This window comes from Mobula hypostoma, chromosome 2 (genome assembly GCF_963921235.1).
Source record: "Mobula hypostoma chromosome 2, sMobHyp1.1, whole genome shotgun sequence".
NCBI classification, from domain to species: Eukaryota; Metazoa; Chordata; class Chondrichthyes; order Myliobatiformes; family Myliobatidae; genus Mobula; species Mobula hypostoma.
The window spans coordinates 67,452,547-67,466,929 of NC_086098.1; the positions used below are offsets into that span (position 1 = coordinate 67,452,547).

Sequence of the window (14,383 nt, forward strand, 5' to 3'; positions counted from 1 at the left end):
GCAATGACCTAGAATTGATTAGAGAGCTTAAGGTAAAGGAACCCTTAGGGACCAGTGATCATAATATGAGCAAATTCACCCTGCAATTTGAGAGGGAGAAGCTGAAGTCAGATGTGTCAGTATTACAAGGGAGTAACAGGAATTACAGAGCTATGAGAGAGGAGCTGGCCAAAATTGATTGGAAAGAAGCACTACTGAGGATGATGGCAGAGCAACAGTGGCTGGACTTTGTGGGAGCAATTCAGAAGGTTCAGGAAATATACATACCAAAGAAGAAATATTCTAAAGGCAGGATGTTACAATTGTGGCTGACTAGAGAAGTCAAAGTCACATAAAAGCCAAATAGAAGGCATATAATAGAACAAAAGTTAGTGGAAAGTTACAGATATGAGAAGCTTTTAAACACTAATGGAGGCCAACTAAAAAGTCATAAAGAAGAAAAAGATGGAATATAAAGATAAGCTAGCTAAAATATTAAAGAGGATACCAGAAGTTTCTTCAGATACAGTATATAAAGTGTAAAAGAGGCACGTGTAGATATCGGACCACTGGAAAATGATACTGGAGAGGGGGACAAGGAAATGGCGGATGAACTGAATAAGTATTTTGCATCGGTCTTCACTGTGGGATACATTTGCAAGATGCTGGAAGTTTGAAAGTGTTGAGGGACAGAAGTGTGTGAAGTTGCCATTAATAGGGAGAAGGTTCTTGAAAAATTGAAAGGTCTGAATGCAGATGTGTCAGTTGGACCAGATGATATACACACTAGGGTTCTAAAAGAGGTGGCTGAAGAGATTTTAGAGGCATTAGTAATGATCTTTTAAAAATGACTAGATCCTGGAATGATTCTGGGAGACTGGAAAATCTCCCAGAGAAGCAGAAGAAAGGAAGTTACAGGCCAGTTAATCTGACCTCACTGTTTGGGAAAATGTTGGAGTCAATTGTTAAGTATGTGGTTTCAGGGTACTTGGAGGCACATAATAAAATAGGCCATAGTCAGTTAAGGGCCTATGGCATAATAGGGAAAATACTAGCATGGATAGGGCATTGGTTTATTGGCAGGAAACAAACAGTAGGAATAACGAGAGCCTTTTCTGGTTGGCTGCCGGTAACTAATGGTATTCCACAGGGGTCTGTGTTGTTAGGACCACTTCTTTCTTCGCTATACAGTATGTCAATAATTTGGATGATGGAATTGATAGCTTTGTGGCCAAGTTTGCAGGCGATGTGGAGAGAGGTGGAGGGGCAAGTAGTTTCAAGGAAGCAGAGAGGCTACAGAAGGACTTAGACAGATTAGGAGAATGGGAAAAGAAATGGCAGATAGAAGACAGTGTCGGGAGATGTATGGTCATGCACTTTGGTAGAAGTAATAAAAGTGTCGACTATTTTTAAATGGAGAGTTAATTCAAAAATCTGAGGTACAGAGGGACTTGGTAGTCCATGTGAAGGATTCTCTAAAGATTAATTTGGAGTTTGAGTCAGTGATGAGGAAGACAAATGTGATGTTAGTATTCATTTCAAGAGGACAAAATATAAAAGTAAATTTGTAATGTTGAGGCTGTATAAAGCACTGCTGAGGCCTCACGTGGGGTATTGAAAGCAGTTTTGGGCCACTTATGTAAGAAAGAATGTGCTGATGTTGGAAAGGGTTCAAAGGAGGTTCACAAAAGTGATTCTGGGATTGAAAGGCTTGTCATATGAGGAGTGTTTGATGGCTCTGTGCATCTACTCACTAGAATTCATAAGAATGACAGGTGACCTCATTGAACCCATCGAATGTTGAAAGGTCTTAATCAAGTGGATGTGGAGAAGATGTTTCCTATGGTGGGGGAGTCTAACACTAGAGGACATAGCCTCAGAATAGAGGGATGTCCTTTTAGAACAAAGAACAGGAGGAAACAAGAGAAAATCTGCAGATGCTGGAAATCAAAGTAATACACACAAAATGCTGGAGGAACTCAGCAGGCCAGGCAGCATCTATGGAGAAGAGTAAACAGTCGAAGTTCTAGGCCAAGACCCTTCATCAGCTCTGGGAAAAAAAAGATCAGAAATCAGAGTAAGAAGGTGGGGGGAGGGAAGGAAGAAGTACATGGTAGTAGGTGATAGGTGAAACTGGGAGAGGCAGGGGGTAAAGTAAAGAGCTGAGAAGTTGATTGGTGAAAGAGATAAAGGACTGGAGAAAGGGCAATCTGATAGGAGAGGACAGAAAGCCATGGGAAAAAAGTGAAGGGAGAGAAGCATCAGAGGGAGATGATGGGCAGGTAAAGAAGTAAGGTGAGAGAGGGAAATGGGAATGGGGAATTGTGAAGGAAAGAGGGTGGCAGTTAATGGAAGTTTGAGAAATCGATGTTCATTCATCAGGTTGGCGGCTACCCAGACAGAATATAAGGTGTTGCTCCTCCAATTTGAGTGTGGCCTCTTCACAGCAGTAGAGGAGTGGAAAGGGAAGTAGAATTGAAATAGATGGTCACTGAGCCATCACATTTTTTTTTTATCTGGTGGACAGAGCATAGGTGCTTGGCAATGCGAAGATGAGGAATTTCTTTAGTCAGAGAGTGGTGTGTATGTGGAATTCATTGCCACAGATGGCTGTGCAGGTCAGATCATTGGGCATATTTAAGGCTGAGGTTGATAAATTCTTGATTAGTCAGGGTGTGAAGGCATACGCGGAGAAAGCAGGAGACTGGGGCTGAGAAGGAAAATGGATTGGCCATGATGATATGCCTGAGCAGACTGTATGGGCCAAATGGCCTAATTCTGCTCCTATTTCTTTTGGTCTTATGCTTATATCCTTTTAACTTAGATGATCATATATTGGCCATTATTGTCTCCTTATACTTCATATCTGTTGTCATTCACTCCATATTACAGTGTCTTATAATGAATCCTCCCTTGTTCACATATATATAATATAGGGTTAGAAAGTGTTTAATATTTCCTATACCATTTATTTGCATCTTTGTGTCTAGTTGGGCAATTTGAACTTCCATTATCTTTTATCTTGACCTATATGGGTTCTGATTTTGTCTAAAATTTATCTCAACTTTATAAAATCCTCATGAAAAGACAGAATACTCATCCTAATTTTCAGCAATCCCTAGCAACACACACAAAATGCTGGAGGAACTTGGCAGGTCAGGCAGTATCTATGGAAATGAATAAACAAACAATCAACTTTTCAAACTGAGACCCTTCATCAGCAATCCCTACTATGTCTGGTTCTCCCAAAGTATGACTCCCTCCCACTTCCAGAAATGCAAATTGTGTGCTTTGTTACACATTCAACTTAACTCATTTTTTGTAGAAATTCCTCAGTTTCTTGTTAAGTATTTTAAAGCCCCCTCTTCCACAATGCTAGTTGCTCCTTTACTGTCAATTTTCTCACTCATTTAGGATGGCTTTCTCTCTAATAGGGGCAATAGTCTTCCACAATAATTTCTGTGGTAAAGCATTCCATGATTCCTGGAGAAATTTCTTCAAAAGACAAGGGCATCACCAAAGCCTCCTACTTGGTCCTAGTAATGTTTAAATTCATGGCTTTACAGCCTTATCAAAAATTTTAAATCCTAAATCTCCCCCCAGACCTGTAAGTTTCATATCAATCCTTAATTTCAACACAGGAAAGAAGCAGAAGGGGAATTCCTCAGAAGGAACGAAAAAGAAAAAAAAGTCAAAAGCAACCAACCTCATTAACATTGATGTCGAGGTAGAAGCAGGGAGGTTCCTTCTACTATTGCTCTCCTGCCAATCACCTCCCTGCTTCCCCTCCCCCACCCCTTTGTCTTAAAAATTACTGTTTTTTCAACTACCAGCATTCTTCAAACTCTCCCCAAAGTTCTTCCTTCAGTCCTGACAAAGGGTTTCGGCCCGAAACGTCGACTAATCTTTTCAACCGATCCTGACTGACCTGCTGAGTTCCTCCAGGCATTGTGAGTGTTCTTCAGCGAACCAGAAGGTTGAGAAATGGACTACCCATCAAGTATTGCATGTAGGGATGTGAGCAGGTGGTAGCAAAGTCTTCCTCTCACAAGAGACATTTCAGAGGCCTTCTTAAGTTAGATATATATGACTGTGGGAAGGCAAGGAACCTAGAACATCTTAAGTACCACACCAAACTAAGATTTTGAAGTAACAAGAGGCATTAAGTATTACAAAATCTATCCTTGCTCAATTATTTATTTTCAGTAAAACCCTCCCCACTATGCAATACTCCTCTTAAAACAATCATGTTTAGCAAATTGATAAATTAGTTAGTTTATTATTGTCATATGTACCGAGGTACAGTTTAAAACAGTTGTTTTGATTGCAAGCCATCCATACAGATCATTTCATTGAGGTAGTACAAGGGAAAACAATAACATATTGAAGAAGCATTTCAGTTACAGAGAAAATAATAAAGTGCAAAGTCATAACAAGGTAGATTGTGAGGTCAACATGTTTGATCTTGAGGAAGTCAAGATACACTTAAAACTTTGCTGTTACAACTCAAGGGCTGCCAACCCATTCAATCTGACTGGTTGTCCCCAGGCTAACAGGTAACTGCCCACCAGGATCAAATATATAATTGATTTGTCCTTGAATAAGTGAAATAATCATCCCCAGCGAAAGCTGTTTTTGCAAGGTGCTGGAAAATAATTATTAAGATTGAAGAAATTCAATGCACTCAGTCACAAGACTGGTCAGGAGAAAATGCATTTTTTCCATTACAATGATAATTAGTAGCTTATCTTTCATAGGATGTAATTCTGTCGTAGAATAAGATACAAGATATTTTCTGAAGTCTCATGAAAGAGCTCATGACACCTGCACCGAATGTGGTGCTTCATTTCACACCTAGAGATCCTGACTGAAAGGATTTAATTATACAGATGTATTGTTTATGCTGGCAGGCAATATGTTAGGATTGATGTCAGCAAGATTAGAGTCACTGTGTTATGTGAGTTCCCTGCAGTTACAAACACGAGTCCTTCTTTCTTTTGCAGCAGATGCTTCCCTTGTCATTTTCCAATTTATTCTAATCTTCTGAACATCCTTGCCGCTTGACTTAAGTTAGTTGAAGAATTGAACAGCCTGGCACTTTTTGCACTATACAGTACAGGACAATGGTTAAAAGCATTTGTCCGAAGTAAACACGATCTTAACCTTAGGCACATGTTCCATAACCATTCAAAGCTCAAAGTAAATTTATTATTTAAGTCAGTGTACGTCACCATATACTACCCTGATTCTTTACAAGATGCATTAGAATGGCCAAGATGACTCAGTCAAACTTTGCTCAGTTCCTTCCTTCTGATAACATTACTGGAATCAAAACTCTGCAGAGCTGAAATTACACATGTGCAATTATGGCCATTGATTATTGTGCTGTTATTGAATTTATCCACTCTCCGCTTCAGCAAAGTCAAGAGCATGGTTGACAAGGCCAGCACTGTCACAAAATTGATAGACTAAATGCCACTTTCAGCACTGTACTCTGCTGTGAACCTGGTTAAATGGCTTTGAGAGAATTTTGCAATTGAAATGTAGTAGATATAGCCCAGTTCATCACAGTAAAACTCTCCACACCACTGAGCACATCCACATGAAATCCTGTTGCAGGAAAACAGTATTCATCATCAGGGACCCCCACCACACAGGCCATGCTCCCTTCTTGCTGCTGCCATCAGGGAGAAGCTACAGGAGCCTCAGGACTCACACCACCAGTTTCAGAAACAGTTATTAATCCTCAACCATCAGGTTCTTAAAGCAAAGGAAATAACTTCACTCAACATTGAAATGTTCCCACAACCCGTGGACTCACTTTCAAGGACTCTTCATTTTATGTTCTGTTAATTGCTTGCTTATTTATTTATTATTATTATTATTACTTATTTATTTTTGTATTTGCACAGTTTGTTGCCTTTTGCACACTGGTTGAATGCCCAATTTAGTGTGGCCTTTCATTATTTATTGAGTATACGCACAAGAAAATGAATCTCAGGGTTGCAGATGGTGACATCTATGTACTTTGATAATAAATTTACTTTGACTTTGACTTTATTGGGCTTATCACGCAAAGGCTGGAATGCAAAATGTTGGCACTTGTGTATAGCTAGGTAGAGCCTTGACGGACCCTGTCTGGGTACAGCAAGCAATTCTGCATATAGCTCCTCAGAAAGAAAATTTGACTATCGTGGAAGTGTATCCCAGATTTACCAAAATGATATCTGATCTAGAAAGATAAATTATAAACATTAATTATATAGACCAAATTTATATTTTGTTGAGAGAAAATAGAGGGGAAACTAATTTGGGTGCTTAAGGTAATGATTGCTTCTGATAGCGTAGAGAAAATAAAGGCATTTCCCTTGATAGGGCAGTCCCAAACAAGACTGGCAATTAAGGGTTAAAGAATCAGGCTGCACTGAAGGAGTTATATAAGGTTAGTCATGATCTACTCAAGAGTTTAATTGCTTTACTCAGTTTCAATTATCTGTCTGGTTTTTCAGCATGTAACAATTCTTTAACTGAAAGACAAGTAACAATTACAGAATATGCAGTTAACAGATCAATAACTATAAGATATGGTTGACACACAGCTATTATTTTAGGGTTCTAAACTCACATTGTTAATGAGGTGTAAACTACTTGGGAAGCCACTACTATAATTGCTGTGCAGAGCAAAATCACATGTCTGGTGACCAACCAAGTTTTGTAAATCTGGTTCTATGGAAAAAGGTGGGGATGATTAAAAACAAAACTGGCTGGGAAGACTAAACAGAAAATGCTGGAAGCACTCAGCAGGTCAGGTGCAATGTTCAAGATATAATCCTTCATATGAATATTTAATGACAATTAGGTTTATTAATAGTTTGGAAACTGGTAAAGATCTATCTAGAATCCAGTTTATGAATAGTTTGAAAACAATTTGTAGAAACACAAGTGTATTCTAGATAAGCATATCTGGCATCAATGTCAAAAATCTTCCTCATAATTCCCCCACAAAATTTCAGGGCATAATCTTCAATCACTCGGTTCAAGAGCTAAAAGTCTTAAGGAGTTGTAACATATATTTTGTAATGTATAAATTATTAAAGCATTGTAAACAATAGCAAATTTCTCGCAGAATGAATCTCAAAACTGCCAAGTTATTCTGTAGTTATTTCCTCCAACCTTCTTTACATAACTTATAGTTAATGGTCTGCAATGGAAATTTGCATTATTTCACAACTTTCCCGATGGTTCTATATTGTAAGGCATTTGAAATGTGCTTGTAGTTGGAATGTAGTCAAATGCAGCAGAAATCTTACAGTGGGGAATGTACAGACAGAAAATCAGTGAGATAAATTATGATCTCTCTCTCTTTGATCATGTTAATTTGGAGAATACACTCAATGGACACTTTATTAGATACCTGCTGTACCTAATAAAGTGACTACTTAGTGTATGTTTGTGATCTTTAGCTGCTGTAGCTCATTTACTTCAATGTTCGATGTGCTGTGCTTTCAGAAATGCTCCTCTGCACACCACTGTTGTTGCACGTGGTTATTTGTGGTTATTTGAGTTGTTGCCTTCCTGTCATCTTGAACAACTGACCATTTTCCTCTGACCTCTCTCATAAACAAAGGCATTTTTGCACAAAAAGCTGCTGCCCACTTGATGTTTTCTGGGGGGTTTTTTTGCACCATTCTCTGTAAACTAGAGACCATTATGCATGAAAATCCCAGGAGATCAGTTGTTTCTGAGCTACACAAACCACCTTGTCTGGCACCTGCAATCATTCCACAGTCAAAGTCACTTAGATTACATTTCTTTCCCTTTATAATGCTTGGTCTGAAAAACAACTGAACTTCTTGACCATGTCTACATGCTTTTATGCATTGAGTTGCTGCCAGATGATTGGCTGATTAAATATTTGCCATTACAAACTGGTGTAGAGGTGTATCTGATAAAGAGCGCACTGACTGTAGAATCTGATGCTAGAAATCAGGACAACTCCTCCATTCTTCAAATAGAGTCTGAGTTCTCTTCTGCAGATCTGAAAAGGCATACCTATGTTGTGAGAAACACCACCTCCAACCATACACCCATCTAATCTGGACCCAGATCTCTAATGCAGATGTTAAAACACAACCATGAATCCTAAAGTGATATTTAATACTTCCTTTTCAACATCATAATCTCTTAATAGTTTCCACATTTCTTTTAAAATTGATCTTCTTTATTAGATTATGTACATGCTGACTAGTGCTGGGACAGGGTCTAATACATTAGTAAGGACAAAAGGAAGATAAGTATCAAAAAAAAATTCCATCTGAAGAGTTAACATGATATTTATGCCCAGCTCCCAACATAAGAATCAACTTTGAGCAGCAGCTTGTCATTCTTACAGGTTGCAGATATCTAGCATTAGACAGGGGAGGTGACCAGAACGTCAGGTAATCACAGACTGTCTGTGGTGCTGCTGGGCCAGTAGGACTATTACTAGTCCATGTGGTCTGCTGTGCAGAAAGCTCAACCTCAGAAATGTAAAGTTTTTATTGTGGCAGCTAAGCCACAAAATATCCTTGATGATCTGAAGGGCCCATATGCTGTGTAATGACTCCTTAAAAGTCATGTTACGCAATATCACAAAAATTTGGTCCCATTCTTCCTGTTGTCCACATGACCATAACAAGGGCCAATTCCCAATGTGTTTGTATGCCCTTGGCACAAAATTACTATGTTATTGTAATAGGAGATTTAAAATTTAAATTCTACAGAACAACTTGTAATTTCAATTTCCTTCAATATTCAACCAGAATTATTGTAGCTGAGGGCTATGCTCCACCTTTCTGCAGGCTGAGGTCAGTTGGATATTTTAGTTGTGAATAGTTAATCATCTTATTCCACTACATTTTGTCAATGAGGATCGCCTATACACTTCAGTCTCAGAACAGTCCATTCAATACTGATCTTTTTATTGAGTAAGCACAGTGGCAAAATGGTTAGCACAACACTTTACATTGCCAGCGAGCCAGGTTCAATTCCCACCACTGTCTGTAAGGAGTTTATACGTTCTCCCCATGACCACGTGGGTTTACCATGTGCTCCGGTTTCCTCCCAATCGGTCTTTAATTGGACTTTGTAAATTGTCATGTGATTAGGCCAAGGTTAAACTGGGCCTTGCTGAGCAGTGCAGCTTGAAGGCGAGAAGGATCTGTTCCATACTGTATCTCAACCAATAAATACTTTTCCAGAACATTAGCCACTTAGGGAAATCAGTGAGAAGATTGTTTGCATTCATTTTTGGGGCAGAGGAGAATTAAGTACAGTCTCTGGAAAACAAAATTGATGACTGCAGTACCAGAGAGACATCGGGGAATGCTGTGTACTTGGCTTCACCATTCTCTGCAAAGGCAGGACAGCTCAGTCTTTTAAAGGCAGAGGAGGTGGAGTATGCTTCATGACTAACTCAACATGATTCTGTCTCACTCCTGCTGAACCGACCTGGAACATCTAGCAATCTAGTGTCATCCATTTTCTCTGCCGAGGGAGTTCCCACCATTTTCCAGGTAGCGGTGTACATTACACCTCAGGCGAACGTCAGGAAAGCTTTGAACGAGCTGAGCACTGTAATCAGCAGTCCTGAAATAGCATAATGCCTTCCCTGTCATTATGGGGGTTTTCAACTAGTCGAGCTTGAAGAAGTCTCTGAACAACTGCCACTAACATATCTCCTGTGGAACCAGAGGAGCCAACACACTTGACCACTTTTATACCACCAAGAAGAACACTGACTGTGCTGTCTCATGCCCACACTTTGGAAAGTCCGATCACCTGACAGCCCTTCTATTCCTGGCATATAGGCACAGACTAAAGACAGCCCCACCAATGGTGAGGACCAAGTAGGAATGCTCAGGGGAGGTGGAGGAGCGCTTACACAACTGCTTTGAGACAGTGGACTGAACAATATTCAGGGACTCATCTTCAAATCTGAATGAATATGCCACAGTTGTCACCAACCTCATCAAGACCCATGTGGATGAGTGTTTGTCTTTAAGAACATATTGGACATACCCAAACCAAAAGCCATGGATGAACCCAGAGATTCCTAGTCTGCTGAGGCTGTAGCATTCTAGACTGGTGATCCAGAAATATACAAGAACTCCAGGTATGACCTATGGAAGGTATGTGAAGGGCAAGAAAACAATTCCTATTGAAGATAGAGATGGAATCCGAGGCACATCGGGTATGGCAGGGTCTGTAGGCCATTACTTCCTACAAAGTGAAACCCAATAGCATGAATGGCCATGATGCTTCACTCCCAGATGAGCTCAATGCCTTTTATGTAGTCCTTGAAAGAGAAAAAAAACTACACCTGTGCGAATCCCTGCATCTTCTGGTGACCCAGTGATCTCTGTCTCAGAGGCTGACATCAGAACATCTTTCAAGGCATCAGGCCCTAATGAGAATGCATTGAAAACCTATGCCAACCAACTGGTGGATTGGTTCAAGGACATCTTCAATTTTAAAATTATTATGTATTGCAATGTATTGCTGCTGCAAAACAAAAAAATCACAACATACTGTATGCCTGTGTTATTAATCCTGATTCTGAAGTTCATACTCAACAATAGTGAAAGAACCTTCCTGTGAAGTCTTCACCACTTCATACAATAGATCATAACCAATTCCTATCATATTGGTCCTTCCTTTCCCTTGATTTCAAATTTGTCTTCATATTTAACCAATTTCATCTAATTAACATGGAAAAGTAATGCTGCTGGGGAAAGACAACCTCCAAATTTTAAATCCTAGGGCTGAATTACAGAATGATTCTGTAGAGAAGATGGCAAACCAGAGTGGAACTCAAATCCGCCAGGTTTCTAATTTTTCAAATTGTCCCACAAGATACATCTAGCAGGCCTGCTGCCAAGTACTGCAGCAATCCATGTTCATTTATGATCTTGTATTCTCTCTGTGAGCATATGCATTTCCTCTAGGTGATCTGGTTTCCTGCAGGTTGAATGGCTACTATAAATTGCATCTAGTGCAAGTGGATGGTAGAATTGGGAAGTTGATGGGAAATGGGGAAAATAAAAATATCTGTAATTAGTGTAGTATTAGGATAAATGGGTGCTGAATGGTCAGTTCAGACCCATTGGGCTAAAGTGTTTGCTTCTGTATCCTGCAACTCCATGACTAATTACACTATAGTGGACTTCAGAAAACTTCTTTCATATTAAGAATTAATTATGAAGAGCAACTGGAGGTCAATCCCTGGCTCCCAAGCAAATTCTACTGAAAGTGATCAGTAAGTATTATGGGATTTTTATCTTATAAAAGCATGTGTAGCATCCTTTTATTACAAATAAAAGACTCTCTGCAAGTTAAAATGAGGAGCAATTAATAAATTATCTTTACAAAATTACTCAAAACAGATGAGGAGAATAATCCCATGACCCCCCCCCCATCCAAAGTTTTGTCCCTTTTGTGTATTAACCAAATGTTGTATGGCATGACTAGAGAATGACAAAAGATTAGGAACAAAGTTTAGCTTCAAGGCAAATCAGTGATCAGAAACCTCATTATGCATTAACACTGCCACCTCAAAATACATAGATCACAATTTTTTGCCCATTGTGTTTTTCCACTGAAGCCTTTCCCATTGCTTCACTGAAGACGTTACTGAAACTAATCCACATTCACCATCCTCAATTATTGAACAATGAGGCTATTCACTCTAATTCAAATAATGTCCAATAATTGACTGCTATAAATCAAAATCACTAAACAATCAAGGTATTAAAGAGCAAAACACTGAAGTTGCTGGTAGTCTGACGTATCAACAGAAAACGAAGCCGTATCTGAGGAGAGGGAAATAGAACTGAAGTTTCAGATTGATGACTTTTCATCAGAACCTGAAAATGAACAGTAAATCTGTCCCAACAGTTTAAAGCAAGTCTTAAACTGGCATTAATGGAATGTTTGCATTGCTACATTGTCATTCTTACATGGAGCAGTTCAAACCACATTCCAGGAGCTACTGAAACCAGCAGCACAGGAGAATGACTGCAATTAATTGCCACTAATTTTAACTGAAAATTTAGTGAGATCATCATATTTAAACATTACATTTTCATGGTGTGGCAGGCATATTGCAACATAGTCCTCGGAAGCTTCCATTTGGACAGAAGAAACACAAGCAACTTGCAATGTTGTTTGTGATCTGATGCCACGTCAGTCCAAATTTTACAGCAGATCTGCTAACAGTAGTCCATCTATTGATTGCACTATTCAACTGTCTGTATCTAAAATAAAACAATGAATTCCAGCTGATCCAGACACGTCCTCAGACCTCCAGTGCGATTGTAAGGTTTGTGCAAATGGTTCTGCCAAAATCTGTCAGTCTGAAGCTCGTGATGCTAATGAAATGTGGGTTCTTACTGAGAGTTAACTACAATCGCATGTCGTCTTAAATTTTATCAGTCCCTTACTGGTCTCGAGATTATAATGGAGCTAGAATTGAATTGGCTAGTGTCATTGTATCCCTGTCCATAGATATTAATTTTTCATATATGTTTCCATTATTCATACCATGGCCAATCATGCATTCACCCCATTAAAGTACTCAGCATCTGTGATTAATTACTTTTTTGTCCCTGTTGTCTCTTTATGTTACTTTGTTTTATGCGTTGTCATTTTATACAGTATTTGTCAGAGTGAATATTTCATTTGCATGTCTAAGAGTGTCTAAGAATGTCACTTCATACCACTTACATACCTCAGTGTGGAAAATACTGGGGCAAATGAGCATTGTGCTGCCTTTCACCTCACAGAATGAAGTAGATCTGAAGCTCACCATTAAGTGATGACACCAAGAATCAGTGGCATGGGGATCAATGTCTTTGATTTAGTTTCTTGCTAAACTAGTAAATCAGATTTTCATATATAAAATAGTACTAAGGGAGAAATTGTCAAAAGTTTAAATTAGCTTGTGGAAAATTGATGAGAAAATCCACAAAGAACAATATAGCAAAAAGGAGGCAAAATTATCCCAGTTATAGAAATCAACCTGGTCAATGGGTGCAAAACGTTATTGCAGGTGGGCTCACTACCATGTCGTGACTGTCACTAAAGCCACTTTCAGATTCTTTAGATGTTTCCAGAAAAACATGACATAAAGATCTCCAGAAAAGGGGGAGAAGCGTGCCCCCTGTACAACCTATGTCCCAATGGCTACCTTCATCAAGCTGTGAATAGACCCTGGATAAGCAAACACCAAGTGCTACCACATTGTTGAGGTTCTATCTAACAAAAAGTATGTTGTAAAGGATGGATTACTCCATTTTGCTGCACGTTTATTTTGTGGAAATATTTGACCACAAATTAATGAAACAGCAGACTGCACGGAGTAGTCTCATGAACCAACAGGAATGAAGATGGTTGATCCTGTCAGATTATTCTCTAAACAGGTTTAGAGAGACAATAGATGAGTGCATTATTATTAAAACTTTTAACCTAGCTCCAATATCTTGCTTGACTTTTGGTGGGAAGAGCTTTCTCACTCAGATCCTTCACGAGTAATCCGAGTCTACATCTCACCACATATTGTCACTGAGGCTATTGATATCATCCATCTACCAGCAAAATGTCCATTTGCCAAAAAGATGTAGAAAGATGTGCCATGATCTTTGTTGAGGTCCGTTCTGAACAGATGTGTAACACAGAACTCTCCGTACTAGGGGTTAGTCCCAGGAACACACATTGAGACAAACAGCAATTGCTGCTGGAAGATTCTTAATTTGGTGAAAGATGCACTTTGATCTGCTGGTCTTCCAGTGCATGGTGCTGTTCATGACCAAATGTGCAGATTGCTGTAGTAAAAAGTCCTCTACTCTGTAGAATCATATAACCATGAGAGCACTCAGCCCATCACATCAGTGCTATTTGAAAAAAAAGAGTCACTCAACCTAATTCAGTCTTCCAGTTCTTGGCCTACAGCCCTGCGGGTCACAGATTTTAAATACATATCTTAGCACTACAGAGGTATGGATGAGAGTTTCTGACTCCATTGCACTCTCAAGGAATTACTTCCAACTTCTTTTTTTCATTTCCCCTTTAATTCTTTTAACAATCACTTTAAACAAGTGTTTTTTTTTTGATCCCTTTGCTCAGGGAAATAGATCCTTCCTACTTACTCAATTTAGATATGTTGAAATTTTATACATCTTGGTTAAGTCTCGTTTCAATCTGCCTTCTTACAAAGAAAACAAAATGCTACTCTATCAAATCCTTCCTCATTGCTATAATTTTCTACACCTAGAAACATTTCATAAATTTCTCTGGGTATTTTCCAGTGTAATTGTACTTTCCTGTAATTTAATACCAGAACTGTATGGATGAGGCTGTGGTCCAATTA

General features: G+C 39.1%; 1 protein-coding gene across 1 annotated transcript in view; it reads right to left on the bottom strand.

Moving 5' to 3' along the window:
- The window catches only part of allc (allantoicase), a 77,201-nt gene that overhangs the window by 1,263 nt on the left and 61,555 nt on the right, over positions 1 to 14,383 (bottom strand). The gene's annotated exons all lie outside the window — the stretch shown is intronic.